Source organism: Coffea eugenioides, chromosome 4 (assembly GCF_003713205.1).
Source record: "Coffea eugenioides isolate CCC68of chromosome 4, Ceug_1.0, whole genome shotgun sequence".
NCBI lineage: Eukaryota > Viridiplantae > Streptophyta > Magnoliopsida > Gentianales > Rubiaceae > Coffea > Coffea eugenioides.
In genome coordinates this window covers 2419627-2433320 of record NC_040038.1, presented here as the reverse complement: position 1 = coordinate 2433320, position 13694 = coordinate 2419627, and the positions used below count along the sequence as shown (strand labels likewise).

Below are 13694 nucleotides of genomic sequence, written 5' to 3'. Positions count from 1 at the left end.
TGACATTTTAATCATAGTTTATAAAAAGAATTTCGTGTAACAAGCGCTTCACAGTGCCTATCAATTGATTCTTGAATTGTTACGAAAGTATGTAATTTATTTATTAAGAAAAAAGTCTTGTGTAATAGGCTTAATCTCTCCTTAATTACAAAATTGATTGAAATAAAGTACTTTAGAAGTTTCATTGAGTATTAATCATTGTAACCAACTCCATTTTTATTGTTTTGAGACCAAAATAATAAATGTGACTTTGACCTATATTCCAATTTTGTCAAATACCAATGCATATATAGATTAATTAATTTTTCAATATTATTTGTAATATCATTTCCCCTTGTTTCCATGTTAAGTGACAAGATTCTAAAGTACTCCCTCAATCTTAATATTAGAGTCATTTTTTGGGAATCCAAATTTATATGGAGATATGATAATCATTATGTTTAGATGAGGTGGCATTGATGAATTACATATCTATCCTTTGAATTCAAAATATTGTTTTAATAGAAGTGTATCAAAATTAAAAAAAAAAACTTTTTCAAATGGCAAAATTAAAAAGTATGTATTTAATTTGAAATAGCGACTCTTATTTTGGAACATCAATAAAGTAAAAATATGATAACAACTACAGACAAAGGAAGTACATAACAACCGTTTCATGAAATTTGAAGTTCTTTGACAGAGTTGTGAAAGATAATGAGCCATGTGTAACACTTTTTCCATGCCTGCATTGTTTGGCTGGTAGATATAAAATTCAAAACCCATAAATATGCTTGATTTAAAGTATTTGGTCTATATGATTCTCCAAGTTCCAAAAATCTTGGGCAATTGTATTACATATTGTTAGACTTTCCCACTTTCATTACACGGATTAATAAAAAATAATAAAATGCAAAATTGAAACTAAAAAAGCAATAAGCATAAACTAGGATGGAAAAAGGGACGTGTGACATTTAATCATAATTCAGCACCTATGCATGACCAAAAGTTGAAGTCATTACTTCAAAAATACATGAACAGCAATTGTGCCTTTCCAAAATAACCACCGTTCAAAACAAACTTGAGCTTCCAAAAGGTCTTGTCACCTATTACATCCCAAACAAGCCACCTAAACATTTTAAACACTTTCACGGTGCCTTCCAGATTGCAACCTATTTCCAAATTCGCAATGTTAACCTGCACCAGAAAAATCACATATTAACAAGCCAAATTCAAGCAAAAAATTAAATGCAAGCATTTCTAGAATTGAATTACAGGACTTTTGTCAAGAAGACAAATTGCCACATAGAGCAAGGAAAACACATACCATTACTCCTTTTAAACAAAAATAAGCCTAGCTTCAAAAATATTTTATCATCTACCACATCCAAAACTAGCCAAACTACAACAACAATTCAAGCTCAAGTGGCTCCTTCTAGATTGCACAGCCTATTTCCATCCAAAATCTCCAAAATAAACCTGCAAAACAAAAATTTAATGTAAGAGATTTTCCACATAATGAAATTTTTTACTAAAACCATTGTGCCTCAACTGCATTTCTCAGCACTAAAACTTCCCATGTATTTGGCTACCCATATATTGCTTTCCAAAATCACATATAACTTGCATCACATCCATTCATCATTTTGTCATAGTGTATTACTAGAAATAACAGAGAACTGACTCTATGCATTCATATTAATTGAGATTCGTACTAACATCATCACACAGAAGCACAAATTGGTGACATCACCAATAAATTGTTTGAAAGAATGATGATACAACGATGGAAAGTCATTATTATTGCTGAAAGATGTCATGCATGCTCATGCACTTGTCCACCTACCAAGCTGCATGCATACATGCAGGAGTTTTTTTTTTTTTTGGGGGTGGGGGGCGAGGGGTGTTTGGATTTTGGGGCTTTGGATTGTGAGAAGAGAAGCTACATCTGCAACTAGTCATGGAAACGGCTGACAGAAACACAAGCTGTAAAAACTGGAGAGTTCCAAAGAAGTTGTTGGAAACACGGCTAGAAACAGAGGAAAAACAGAGCAGCGATATCACTTCAAGAAAGCAGTGCTATTATGGCACCATACCAATTCCTCACCCAGCTCAGTGGTGAAACAGCTAAAGAAATGTTCTAATTAAGTCGAGAGAGAGAGAGAGAAAAAAGAAGTCCTGTTTTTCACACAAGATAATGCTAATTAAAATGCCACAACTGATTCATTGAAAGGACTAGCAGCATTTGTCCATTGCTCTAACACTGAAGACGTTGAAGCTGTTGGCTCCCCCATTTGATCAATTACACTCCCTATCTTTTAAAGAGTGAACATGGAATCATGGCCAAGAAAACTCAGCAAGATTGCTCTGGGATTAACTTGGCATCAATCTATTACTATAAAATTCAAGACCCTCATGGACATTGATTATTGTAAGAAAGCCTTTTACGTTCCCCTTCTGTCGCTTCCCCAACCAACCGCCCATTCAGAGGAGAAAGAGCGGAAGCAGTGGCGGCGCCGGAGGCAAGAAAAATGGCGGACAAGGTGGTGACTATTCGTACTAAGAAGTTCATGACCAATCGTCTTCTTTCCAGAAAACAATTCGTCATTGATGTTCTGCATCCTCGAAGGCCTAATGTTTCCAAGGCTGAGTTGAAGGAGAAATTGGCTAGGATGTATGATGTCAAGGACCCAAATGCCAGCTTTGTTTTCAAGTCCAGGACGCATTTCGGAGGTGGCAAATCAACCAGGTTTGGATAGATGTATGGTTCTGTAGAGAATGCTAAGAAATCCTGAGAGTTCTAGGCCTTGTCAAATTTTTATAGAGAAAAACAAAAATGTTTTTGCAGCAGAGTTATTTTCTCATTTGTTACTTTGAATTGTGTCTTTGTTCCTTTGAAACTAAGCCTTGAGATTAATGTCGTTGTGTAAAGTACTGATAGTCAAATTCGTCATGCCTTCTGCATCTAAGTTCAGCCAACTTGAAGGACCACAAACATACACAGATTGACAAAAGATCCTATAATCAACAAGGTATGCACCAGAACAAATGCAATTTCAATCCAAATACTGGTTGGCAATGAATTACTGGGTGAATGTAATCAACTAGAAAATCTACATATCTTCTCATTTTTCATGTTCCGATTAGTGCTATTCAATACTCATTTTAGTAGTGCGCTATTCTAAATCTTGAAGATATCATTGGATGTTACTAGTAAAACAAAACTACTATTACTCAAAATGACATCTCTGAGGACTGGAATTTTTTATTTCTATGCTTTCAGTAGTTGAAGAATAATGGCCTTTACTAACGATAAGGCCAAACCTATAAATTGTCCAAAAGGACAATAGCTAATGATACGAAAGTATTGTTATCTTCTATGATATAGCAGACCATAATTTAACCACTTATCAACAAAAGCATACCATGTTAAAGACACAACTCCTATACAAGTTAAGAAGGATTAGGGATATAAAATCATACAAGCAAAAAAAGGTTACAAAGGTAATGAACATGGTTCTACCATAAAGAAGCACAAAACAAGAATCCTGACTTGTTGAACATGCCAAATGTGTTAAAAGAAGTGAATAACTCAAATATTATAAACATGAACACGGAGGATGATAGGTAGCAAAGAAAACTCAATCAGATTCTTATGGGATTCACATGGTAGCAATCGATTATTAAATTCAAGAGGACCACATAGACACAATTAGTAACCGCAATAAAAATAACAAGTAAAGTTTTACATATCTAGCCTTGATCTTAAAATAGAAGAAGAAAAAGAAGAAGAAAAAGCGCACCTGATTACAAATTGTTAGAGAGAGAATTCAGAGAAATTAAAAGGGAAAGAGAATGAAATCAACGAACTTGGTGGCATTTATCTTCCCGCATCTGCACTTTACTCTTCTGTTTCTTCTTTTTCTTTTCCTTTTTCAAAGGCCTCTTAACTCTTAAAACTACAACGTTTGGTTGTATTTTTATTTTAGCAAGAATAGAACCACTTCTTGCTATTGGTCAAGTACAGATCGGCGAGAACCTGTCCTCACCAAGTGCGGTACATCAGCGTGGAACTGCATGAATTCTCACGAGTACCAAAAAGCCTTGGCGCCACTATGACTACAATTTGGAGGGAAGCTTCCCGCCTTTCTTTTTGGCAAGGATGTTAAGCGAGGAAAGTCATAGTGCTAGCAAAAGTCAAGCTGTCTCCAACATTTGGTGAGGATATGCTCTGTTCCTCGTCATCCACACATTAATAGCGTTGACTTGTCTGCTCCTCGTAAAAAATTTTGTAGCTAATTCCCTTCTTTGTTGTAGTGAATGCATCATATCTTCTCTCCCTTTCTGTCAGTTTAAGTGCTTCTTGAACCTTAAGTTTGGGTCCTTCTCCAAAAAAAAAAAAAAAAAAACTTAAGTTTGGGCACCTGCATGGATTGGTGGTAGTTAGGAATGTGTGACAGACTTGACTTGGTGAACAATCCATCTAATAATACAGAATGGGTTGTTCGTTTTGCATTTCTTTAATTGCTGCAATAGCCATCTATATAATTACTCGAACCAAACGTGACATGGCGCTGGAGATGTTTTGTCACTTTTCTTGGTTCCTATTCATATCCATCTTCATACCTAATTAATTTGACCCCCAGAAAAATAAAAAAAAAGAAGTCAAGGTCTGTTGTAGGCTTGAAATATACTCCAAGAATTAATTTATACGTTGACAAATCTTGATCATTAAACATTCTGGAAACACTAAACATTATTGAAGACCACACACAGTTCACGTCACCAAAAATGAATTATACAGTCATAAACAGTTTTGGAGGTCCCATCAACAAAAGCTCCGAAAGCAAATAGTAAATGCTAAAAACATTGAAAATATGCATTGCGGAGTCGGAAAGAAAAGCATGAAAGTGTCGGAATGATTAAGGATAGGGGGTGATTTATACCGACAACATTAGAATGGAAAAGACCAGAAAGGCTAAAAAGAAAGAAAAAAAAAAAAAAGAAAGAAGAACGAACCAGAAAGAGTACTTCAAAAGTGGAAATTAAGGAGATCTACTGTTTAGGAAAAGGTTCAAACACTGAAATTAGTGGTGCTCTGTACCTGGACAGTGTCCGCATGAAATTAAGGTCTTTTGTAGTGATAATGAGCTAAAGTTGAGTGGCAAATGGTGAGTTGCTTTAGCAAGAAAAAAAAAGAAAGGAAAAAGTTTTCCTATTGACCAAGGAAAGAGGAAAAGAAATGAAGGTCGAGACTTCGTCCCCAAGTTTTCAATCACAAATTGTTGATGTTAAAACTTAAAAGCCCGGTGAAATCTCAGACCCCCTTTTTTTTTATTTCTTTATATGAAGCCCTTCTCTTGTCTTCTCTAAAATCTTGAATCGTTTTTAAAACTTATACTATAAAATATTTATATTCAATATTTACTATATTTTTGGCCTCGCCACTGATGTTGGATGCAATGACATGCGGCGCATCATGCTATAATGCAAGAGAAGAAATTAATGAGGGGTAGGGTTTAAAATGGCAGGACGCAAATGACAAAAAAATATTTTCTTTTTTTTTTTTATTATTATTAGTCGTTTTTAGAGAACTGCAGCAATGCAATGCAATTGTAAAATCGGATAAGCAGCATTAATTACAGTTGATAGTTGACGTTTTTTTTTTGGGAAATTTTACCTCTTGATATCCCAAAAAACGTTTTGTTCTCCGTCATGAGTTGCTGTGGTTGTCGCTTGTCGCCATGCAAAACACACGGGGCAATAATGAATGGAGGACGCCATTTTACCCGTAACAATTGCAAGAATTTGAAACTACGTTACGTACTAGGAATGAATTCTTGAATTGTGGCCCAAAAAAAGAAAGAATTTGTTGAAATATTAGTAGGTTGTTTGTGCGGAGGACCATTAGGTGTTGACAAGCAGGTGAAGTGGTAGTTTGGGAACGTGGAAGTCAGCAGGTAAAAGGTTGCTGTCAAAGAAAGAATGCGTTACGTTTGTGCTCATCAGAGCTGCACTATTAAGTAAGTACCAGAAGATGATGGTAATGAAGAAATGGAATATTGAAAGGTGTTAATAAAGCAGTAGATTAAAATGGAATATTGGTCGGTCACTCAGTTGGTTAAAAGAGACTTTGTTGATGAGTGACTTTTTTTTCTTTTGGGTCAATCGTCGCTTTATCTATCTATAGTGTTTTACACTATTCTAATCTAAGAAAGAGACACAACTGGATATAAGGGCACCAGTAGGGATTGAATCGCCATCAAACTAGATGAATAAGTGTCTGAATTTTTGACTTAATATAACAATTAATGAGAGATAAGGTTCCCAAACCTTAAATGGCCGAGTGGTGGCCGCCAGTTCAAACAAAGGCCGGTGGTTGTTGTTGATGAGTGTCTGGGCACCTTTTTTATATCCCTCATTCATGAATGTAGTTGCTTTAAAATGAGTTCATTCAACAGAGATCAAAGATGGAATATATTTCATCTCATCCGCCTCCATCCATTTGTCTCTTCTAAGTAATTGAAACGATTTTAATGGGTTTTACTCTTTTGCCCCTAGCTACCCATCTCCATCCCTCCCTCCACACTTGTCAGCAGAAAATTCTAACCTTAACCATAAATACAAAGGATTCCATCAAGGAAACATGAAGAACCCCTTAAGGGCATGAATATCTATCTAAATGCCATCTTCTTCACAGTACATGAATACAGTAAAACGTTTTTGTCCCTCTGTGTATTTTGGTCTGTGTGTGCTTCAATTATATATATATAAAAAATTGCCCAATCAATGTAGTATCTGTTTTACACTCAAAAAATAAAAATAAAAATAAAGAGTTCTGGTGTTGGAAATATATATAATTTAGCCAAAACATAAATTTTGTGGTTCAGTCCATCAGGAGTGCTAATTAGGGGTGGCAATTCGGGTCCAAATCAGGTTGGCGGGTCGGGTTCGGATCAACCCGTCAGAAAATCTGTTGATCCGACCCGCCAACCCGTGACGGATCAGGTATGCTGACCCGAACTCGAAAATTTCAAGTTGGCGGGTCGACCCGAAATGACCCGAAACTTAATTTTAATTTATTAAATTATCACTGTAATTTCTAATAAAATCAATTTCTCACAAAACTAATTACATAATCAAGTAATAAAAATTTAAATAAATAATTCCAAACCAAATCTAAAATAAATTAAACACCGTAAAAGTGTTTTATCCCAAACAAAATATAAAATAAATTAAAACAGTATAAAAGTAAAAAATAATATAATATATTATTTGTCTAAATATAATAATTTCAACTTCACACAAATTAAATAAATTCATTTAGGATTAAGTAATTAATGCCTTTGAAAAAAAGAATAACTTAGTTTAGTTATATAAAATTATTTTTATGTTTATTAAATTATTTTTAATTCGTAAACGGGTCATATCGGGTCATATCAGGTCGTCACGGGTTGACCCGAAATCGACCTGTTTTCTTTTCGGGTTCATCGGGTCCAACCCGATTCTGACCCGAATTCCCGAAACCTCAATCCAAATCCATTAATTTCGTGTTAGGTTAGTGTCGTGTTTTCAGGTCGTGTCGAAAATTGCCACCCCTAGTGCTAATATGCTAAAAGAGAGAGAGAGAGAGAGAGAGAGAAGATTTTTAAGTTTCTATTTATGATTGCATATACGGATCTCAGACAGCTATCACAATTGAAGATAATTGTCCGAGAAAATTTACAGCTCTAGCAGCTTTTCTTGCCAGAAAAGCTGCTAAGTTGGACCACCGTAGAAGAAAAAACAAAGGGAGAGCAGCCATCCATCAATATTTGGGGACCCGTCTTAATTAATGTCCAAGGCAACTAACATCCTATGGACATCTATCGGTCCACAACTACCTCTTTGGCAACAGTAAAATTAACCATCGTCTGGTTATTAGTTGCTTATGCTTCTTGTACTCTGATGTTTCAACACCACAAAAAAAAAAAAAAAAAAAAAAAGAAGAAAGCGTTGCTACAATTCCAAGATGGACCGAAAGGACGGTTTCTTATCTTAAGCAATTAATTCCAATATTGACACCTTCGTTTTCTGCTTACTGTACACACTGCAGGGACCTACGTTCTATAGCGAAATATTCAAGCGGGAAGATTCAACGGCACCTACTACTACTGAGTACTGACCTCAAAATTCAGTTACACTGTACTAAATAAAGATTCCAATAAAAGGTTGATTTTTTTTCTTTATTTTGCATAAAGTTATAAAAAATTTAGATAAATTCAGTTTCGATCACCATTATAAGGCGAGACATGCAATTAGGACCATGGATTGATTACGACAAATCGCACACAAATACAGCTCTCACGGGGGCAAGGGAGATTCAACACACAACCTTTTGTCTGATTGATTCAAGAAAACAATTCCTACCAAAAAAAAAAAGGAATCAAGGAAACAATTAGTAGTACTTAAAATCTCACACGCAAAATAAGCATTTCTGTTTTGGCCGGTTCAGAATTTAATTCCAGCCCAGTTTCCTTCATCCAAAGTTTGGATGTATTTAATTTTGATCACCCTTATGAGTCAAGACATGCAATTGTACACAATTATGGTCTGTTTGTTTCAAAGGAAAATATTTTCCTTATTTTCTATTGTTTGATTGGGTTATTGCTTTGGGAAAATTTTTTCCTACTGAAAATATTTTACATCAGATGGTGTAAAATGACTTCCCATATAGATGAACTGAAGTTATTTTCCATGTCTACCTCATAATTTGTAAGACTTTCCATTCAAGCTCCCCCACTAGCCTTAAGATTCAGAACAAAACCCACCACTTGTGCAATAGTCCACTAAAGCTTTGTAGTCTCCATCTCCTCCCAAACACCGGAAAAAACATGGAGAAGGTAATTATTTTCTTCGATAAAATTTTTCATGGAAGACATTTTTCGTCGAAAATATTTTACATTGAATCAAACGGACCCTTAAATAGCTGAAAGTGCATGGCTTTTGCGATGCTTGGCACGTGAAGTAAAAAAATAATTAAAAAATATGTTCATAAAAAAAATAAAAAATTTTCTGCTGAAAATCACTGTCAAACTTGGGCCTGTTTGGAACCTGAGTTTTTTGGGAGTTTGTCTAAAACTTTATTGTAGTGCACTGTAGAAGTTTTTGAAAAAATTTTGTAGAAGTTTTTGTAAGGTGAAAAACTTTTTTGTAGAAGTTTTTGAAATGTTACTGTAGACGTTTTTTGGATTATTTTTAGAGGTATTTTTAAAACATATTTTTGAGTATTTTATAATTTATAATTTTTATATTTTTATATTTTTAAACATTTATGCATTTATAATACATTTATAAATATTTAGAAATAAATATATTTATATATTTATATAAAAATATATAAATGTATTATATTATATATAATACGTAATATACATATATTTATAAATGTATAAATGTATAATTAATATAAATGTATAAATTATAAATGAATATTATATAAATGTATAAATTATAATTTATAAATGTATATGATGATTATGTATAAATGTATTAATATAATTAATATAAATGTATAAATGTATTAATATTATGTATAAATATATAATTAATATTGTTTATAATTTATAATTTTTATTGTTTAAATATTTATATGCATTTATGCATTTATACTACATTTATAAATATTTATAAATAAATATATTTATATATTTATATAAAAATATATAATACATAATATACATATATTTATAAATGTATAAATGTATAATTAATATAAATGTATATATTATAAATGAATATTATATAAATGTATAAATTATAAATTATAAATATATATGATGATTATGTATAACTGTATTAATATAATTAATATAAATGTATAAATGTATTAATATTGTTTATAATTTATAATTTTTATTGTTTAAATATTTATATATATTTATGCATTTATAATACATTTATAAATAAATATATTTATATAGTTATATAAAAATATATAAATGTATTATATTATATATAATACATAATATAAATATATTTACAAATGTAATAATTGTATATTATTATAAATGAATATTATATAAATATATAAATTAATATATTATAAATATATAAATATATAATATTATGTATAAATGTATTAATATAATTAATATAAATGTATAAATGTATTAGTATTATGTATAAATGTATAATTAATATTGTGTGTTAATATTATGTATAAATGTATTATATTATACATAATACATAATATAATTGTATATAAATATACATAAATATATATACATAAATGTGTAATATATATAATATGTATTATATATATTAAATATATAATATATAATATTTATATAAATGTATAATTACATATTTATATTAATATTAATTTATATGGTATATAATATTTATATAAATATATAAAAATATATTTTAAATAAAATAAAATATTTATAATATGTTTAAATAAATATATAAATATATAATATTATAAATATATAATATATATAATAAATTTTTGAGGGTGAGGGACTCAAAAATTCAAAATTTTTTTTTGATGTTACCGGCGCCGGGAGAGGTGGTGGAGGCGGTGTCTGGTGTGGTGGGTTGGGTGAGGGAGGAATAAAAGTTTTTGAGAAATTTTTTGTGTATAGATTTTTGAAGTGTGTAGGTAAAAAAATTTGAAAAGTTTTTTGGAATTCCTGTAGCAAAAGTTGTTAAAAAACTAGTAGCTAAAAAACTTGATAAAAAACTAGGGTGCCAAACAGGCCCAAGAAAGGATTTACAAGTTTTGAGTAATATCGTCCATTGTCTGGCTGTAATGAGGACTGGGTTTGTACGATTAGACACGGTAGATATTATTCTTTGACTTTTTTTCTAGTCCTGTCTTCAACCCAAAAAAAAAAATGGATTCTTTCTTTCTCTTCAGGTCCATGCAAATAAAACAGTGGATGCAAAGTTGAAAATATATTATATTAGAAAGAAAAGCTAAAATTTTATTTTTAAAAAATCCTCGAAATTCAAAACCATTGAGTCATCAATTGAAGAAAAAAAATTTCCTCTTCTCCGCTCTTAAAGTATAAAAGGTTTCTCGGCTTGGGTTTGGGAGGAGTCTAGTTGTCTGACGGACCGCCCTAGACGTCCTTGGATTGGTCCGACTACATTTCTTTGTTAAAAGCCATGGACTGACTGGGCTTGATCCAGCATCTCCAGGCTAACGTATCTCAACAAGTATCCATCAACGAATGAATCGCCGGGCTGGGTGATCAGAGCAACCCAAATCAGGTACATCTGCGGCCCGTTTAATAATCTTGAGAAATAAAAGCTCTGCAATTTGCTCAGGATTGGGGCACATTCTCAATGCTGGCTGGCTGGAGGTGGAGGGAGAGGGTGATGCCTCCTTAAGCATTGTTCAGAAAATCACAAGCAACTGTCGTTAATTGGCAATCTGATCAGAAGTATTAGCGGATTGTTAAAATGATTTTAGTTTCACATGTAAGCAGGAAGAACAATAATAATGTTCCTGAATTTCCCATCTACTTTGTCATTGAAAGGGAGTTTTGTGTGCTTTGTGGGCAGGTTGAATGAATGAATTGATTTTCCTTCAAATAAGCCAAAAAAACAAAAAAAATTACTAAAGAAGAGAATGAATGCAACAAAAGAATAACAATAGAAATAAAAAAGCAAGCTTTTACTCATTCGACTGACCCTTCTTAATCTAAAGATTCTAAACAATCTCTTCTTGGCGCAAATTTCTTCTCCAAGTAAAGACAACTGAGTCCGAAATTACAATCTTCAATCTACTCCAGTACCATTGCAAACTCATAGGATTTCCCCGAAGTGGTCGTTCTGAAATACTTGAAAATACCATTCTCAATGCAGTAATGTTCATCAAGAATCGTATCGTTTTCATCCCCAAAATAAATATGATTGAAGAAATCATCACCTGGACGCAATCTTTCGAATTTTACTTCTTCAGTTTCATCTAAATCTTCTTGATCACCCGACTCGTTCTCAACGTCTTCCGCATCATTCCAATCGGACAAACGCTGCTTATCAGCCTCGGACGGCCTAGCCTCTGGATGTGCAAGCCGGGCATGTTTCACTAATTGAGCATAACTTCCTGAGAAATCGCATGTTTCCAAAGGACAACTTCGTGCTAATGCGTTCATAAATCTGCGGGCAGATGCCGTGACAATCCATCCATGAATTTGCCCCCTACAAAGAGGGCAGAGCAGTTCATCATCATCAGGGCTCCCTTTTCCTCCACAGCGAACGAACTTGTTTGGCTGCTGATCGCTACCGGTTGATTTTGATGGCCTCACTGAATTCAACTTACAGAATCGATCAAGACAATTTGAAAGGCGGCGGCTTGTTCTACACATGTAAGGCCGACAACCTCTTTCATGCGACGAACAAATCAATAAAACAGCATTGTGAGGATGTTCCATGCAGATCGTACATCTTTCTTCTCGCCACCGACCCTTTTCGTCACAGCCTTCCGTCCCGTCTTTCTTGCAATTTTCACGATTCTTTGAGTTGGAAGTGTAAGGGGAGAACCGCACACCATGTGAAGAAGATGAGGGCTCGGTCTTTTTACGATCTTTCGGCATCACAGATGATGAATGGTGGTGCTGCTAAACGGCTGTCAAGAAATTGGTTTTTCTGTTTTTGGTTCGACTTTCTCCTGCGATCATGAACTGGAAGAGGACGAGAGAAACAATATTGAAACTTATATATTATTATTTTCCTTAACAAAAAAGGATTTCGAGGGAGTTGGGAAAGGGGGAATATTGTTAGGAATTTGAAACAAAAGTGAGTGCTTGAAGTTCGGCAGATTTAGGGGACACTACTAATGCTGGAAAGCGTAACCGTGATCTATTTAGAGAATTCCTAACCCCAATATATTTTGATTACCAGGAGGGTTTATTCGGAGAAGAATTCCAAAACCATAGTGACATCATTTACTATTTACCCGCTACCCTTTCAATTTTTTCATCAACATTTATTTAACCCCAATATATTTTGGAGTAATGCAAATATTGCTGGACAAATATATTTTGGTTGCTTTCTTTCAATTTTTCTGCTTTCCATTTTCTTTTCCTTTCTTGCCTTTGTTGTTAAATCTTTTCCTTATCTCTTCTTCTTTATTGCTTTTATCAATGAAATACTCATGAATAGGCACCGTGAAAAAGTTGATTTACCATCTTTAAATAATGATATCACAAAAATGTCATCAAATTTACTGCCAAATGAATTTCATTTGTAACCGCCAGTGTTGAGATAGAATTCTTTTTTAACTAGATATCTGCTTTGTAGACAATAACCCATATGTTGGATAAATGTTAAGGTGCAATTCAATTATCCGTTGCGATTTTCACTGAATTTGCACTCTTGCATTTACCGAATAAGCTCCAGATAGGGGGTGAGGAGATTTTGTATGTCCCCAGATTTCAAATTCAATTTGATAATTTGAAATTAGGTATCCGGTAATTAGATACAAAAGCGGTATTTACCAAATTCACCGAATTCTAATATAGTATGAAATAGGTAATGGAATTTTCAATTTGGTAATAACCAATTTTAAATTCAAATTCGGTAAAATGAAATAGAATACCATATTACCAGATTCGAATCCCAAATTAGTTTATGAAATTATATAATACTCTCTCCGTCCCACTTTGATAGCCCTGATTTTTTTTTTTCACACAATTTAAGAAAAAATAGTTAACTTTGTTGGAACA

At 33.0% G+C, this 13694-nt stretch overlaps 1 long non-coding RNA gene across 1 annotated transcript; it reads right to left on the bottom strand.

Moving 5' to 3' along the window:
- Nucleotides 1–855: 855 nt before the first annotated feature.
- Nucleotides 856–4120, bottom strand: LOC113768758. Its single transcript, XR_003468136.1, has 3 exons — nt 3780–4120; nt 1304–1455; nt 856–1173 (listed from the first exon to the last, which is right to left on the bottom strand). It is a non-coding gene; the product is annotated as an uncharacterized LOC113768758 (long non-coding RNA).
- Nucleotides 4121–13694: the final 9574 nt, after the last annotated feature.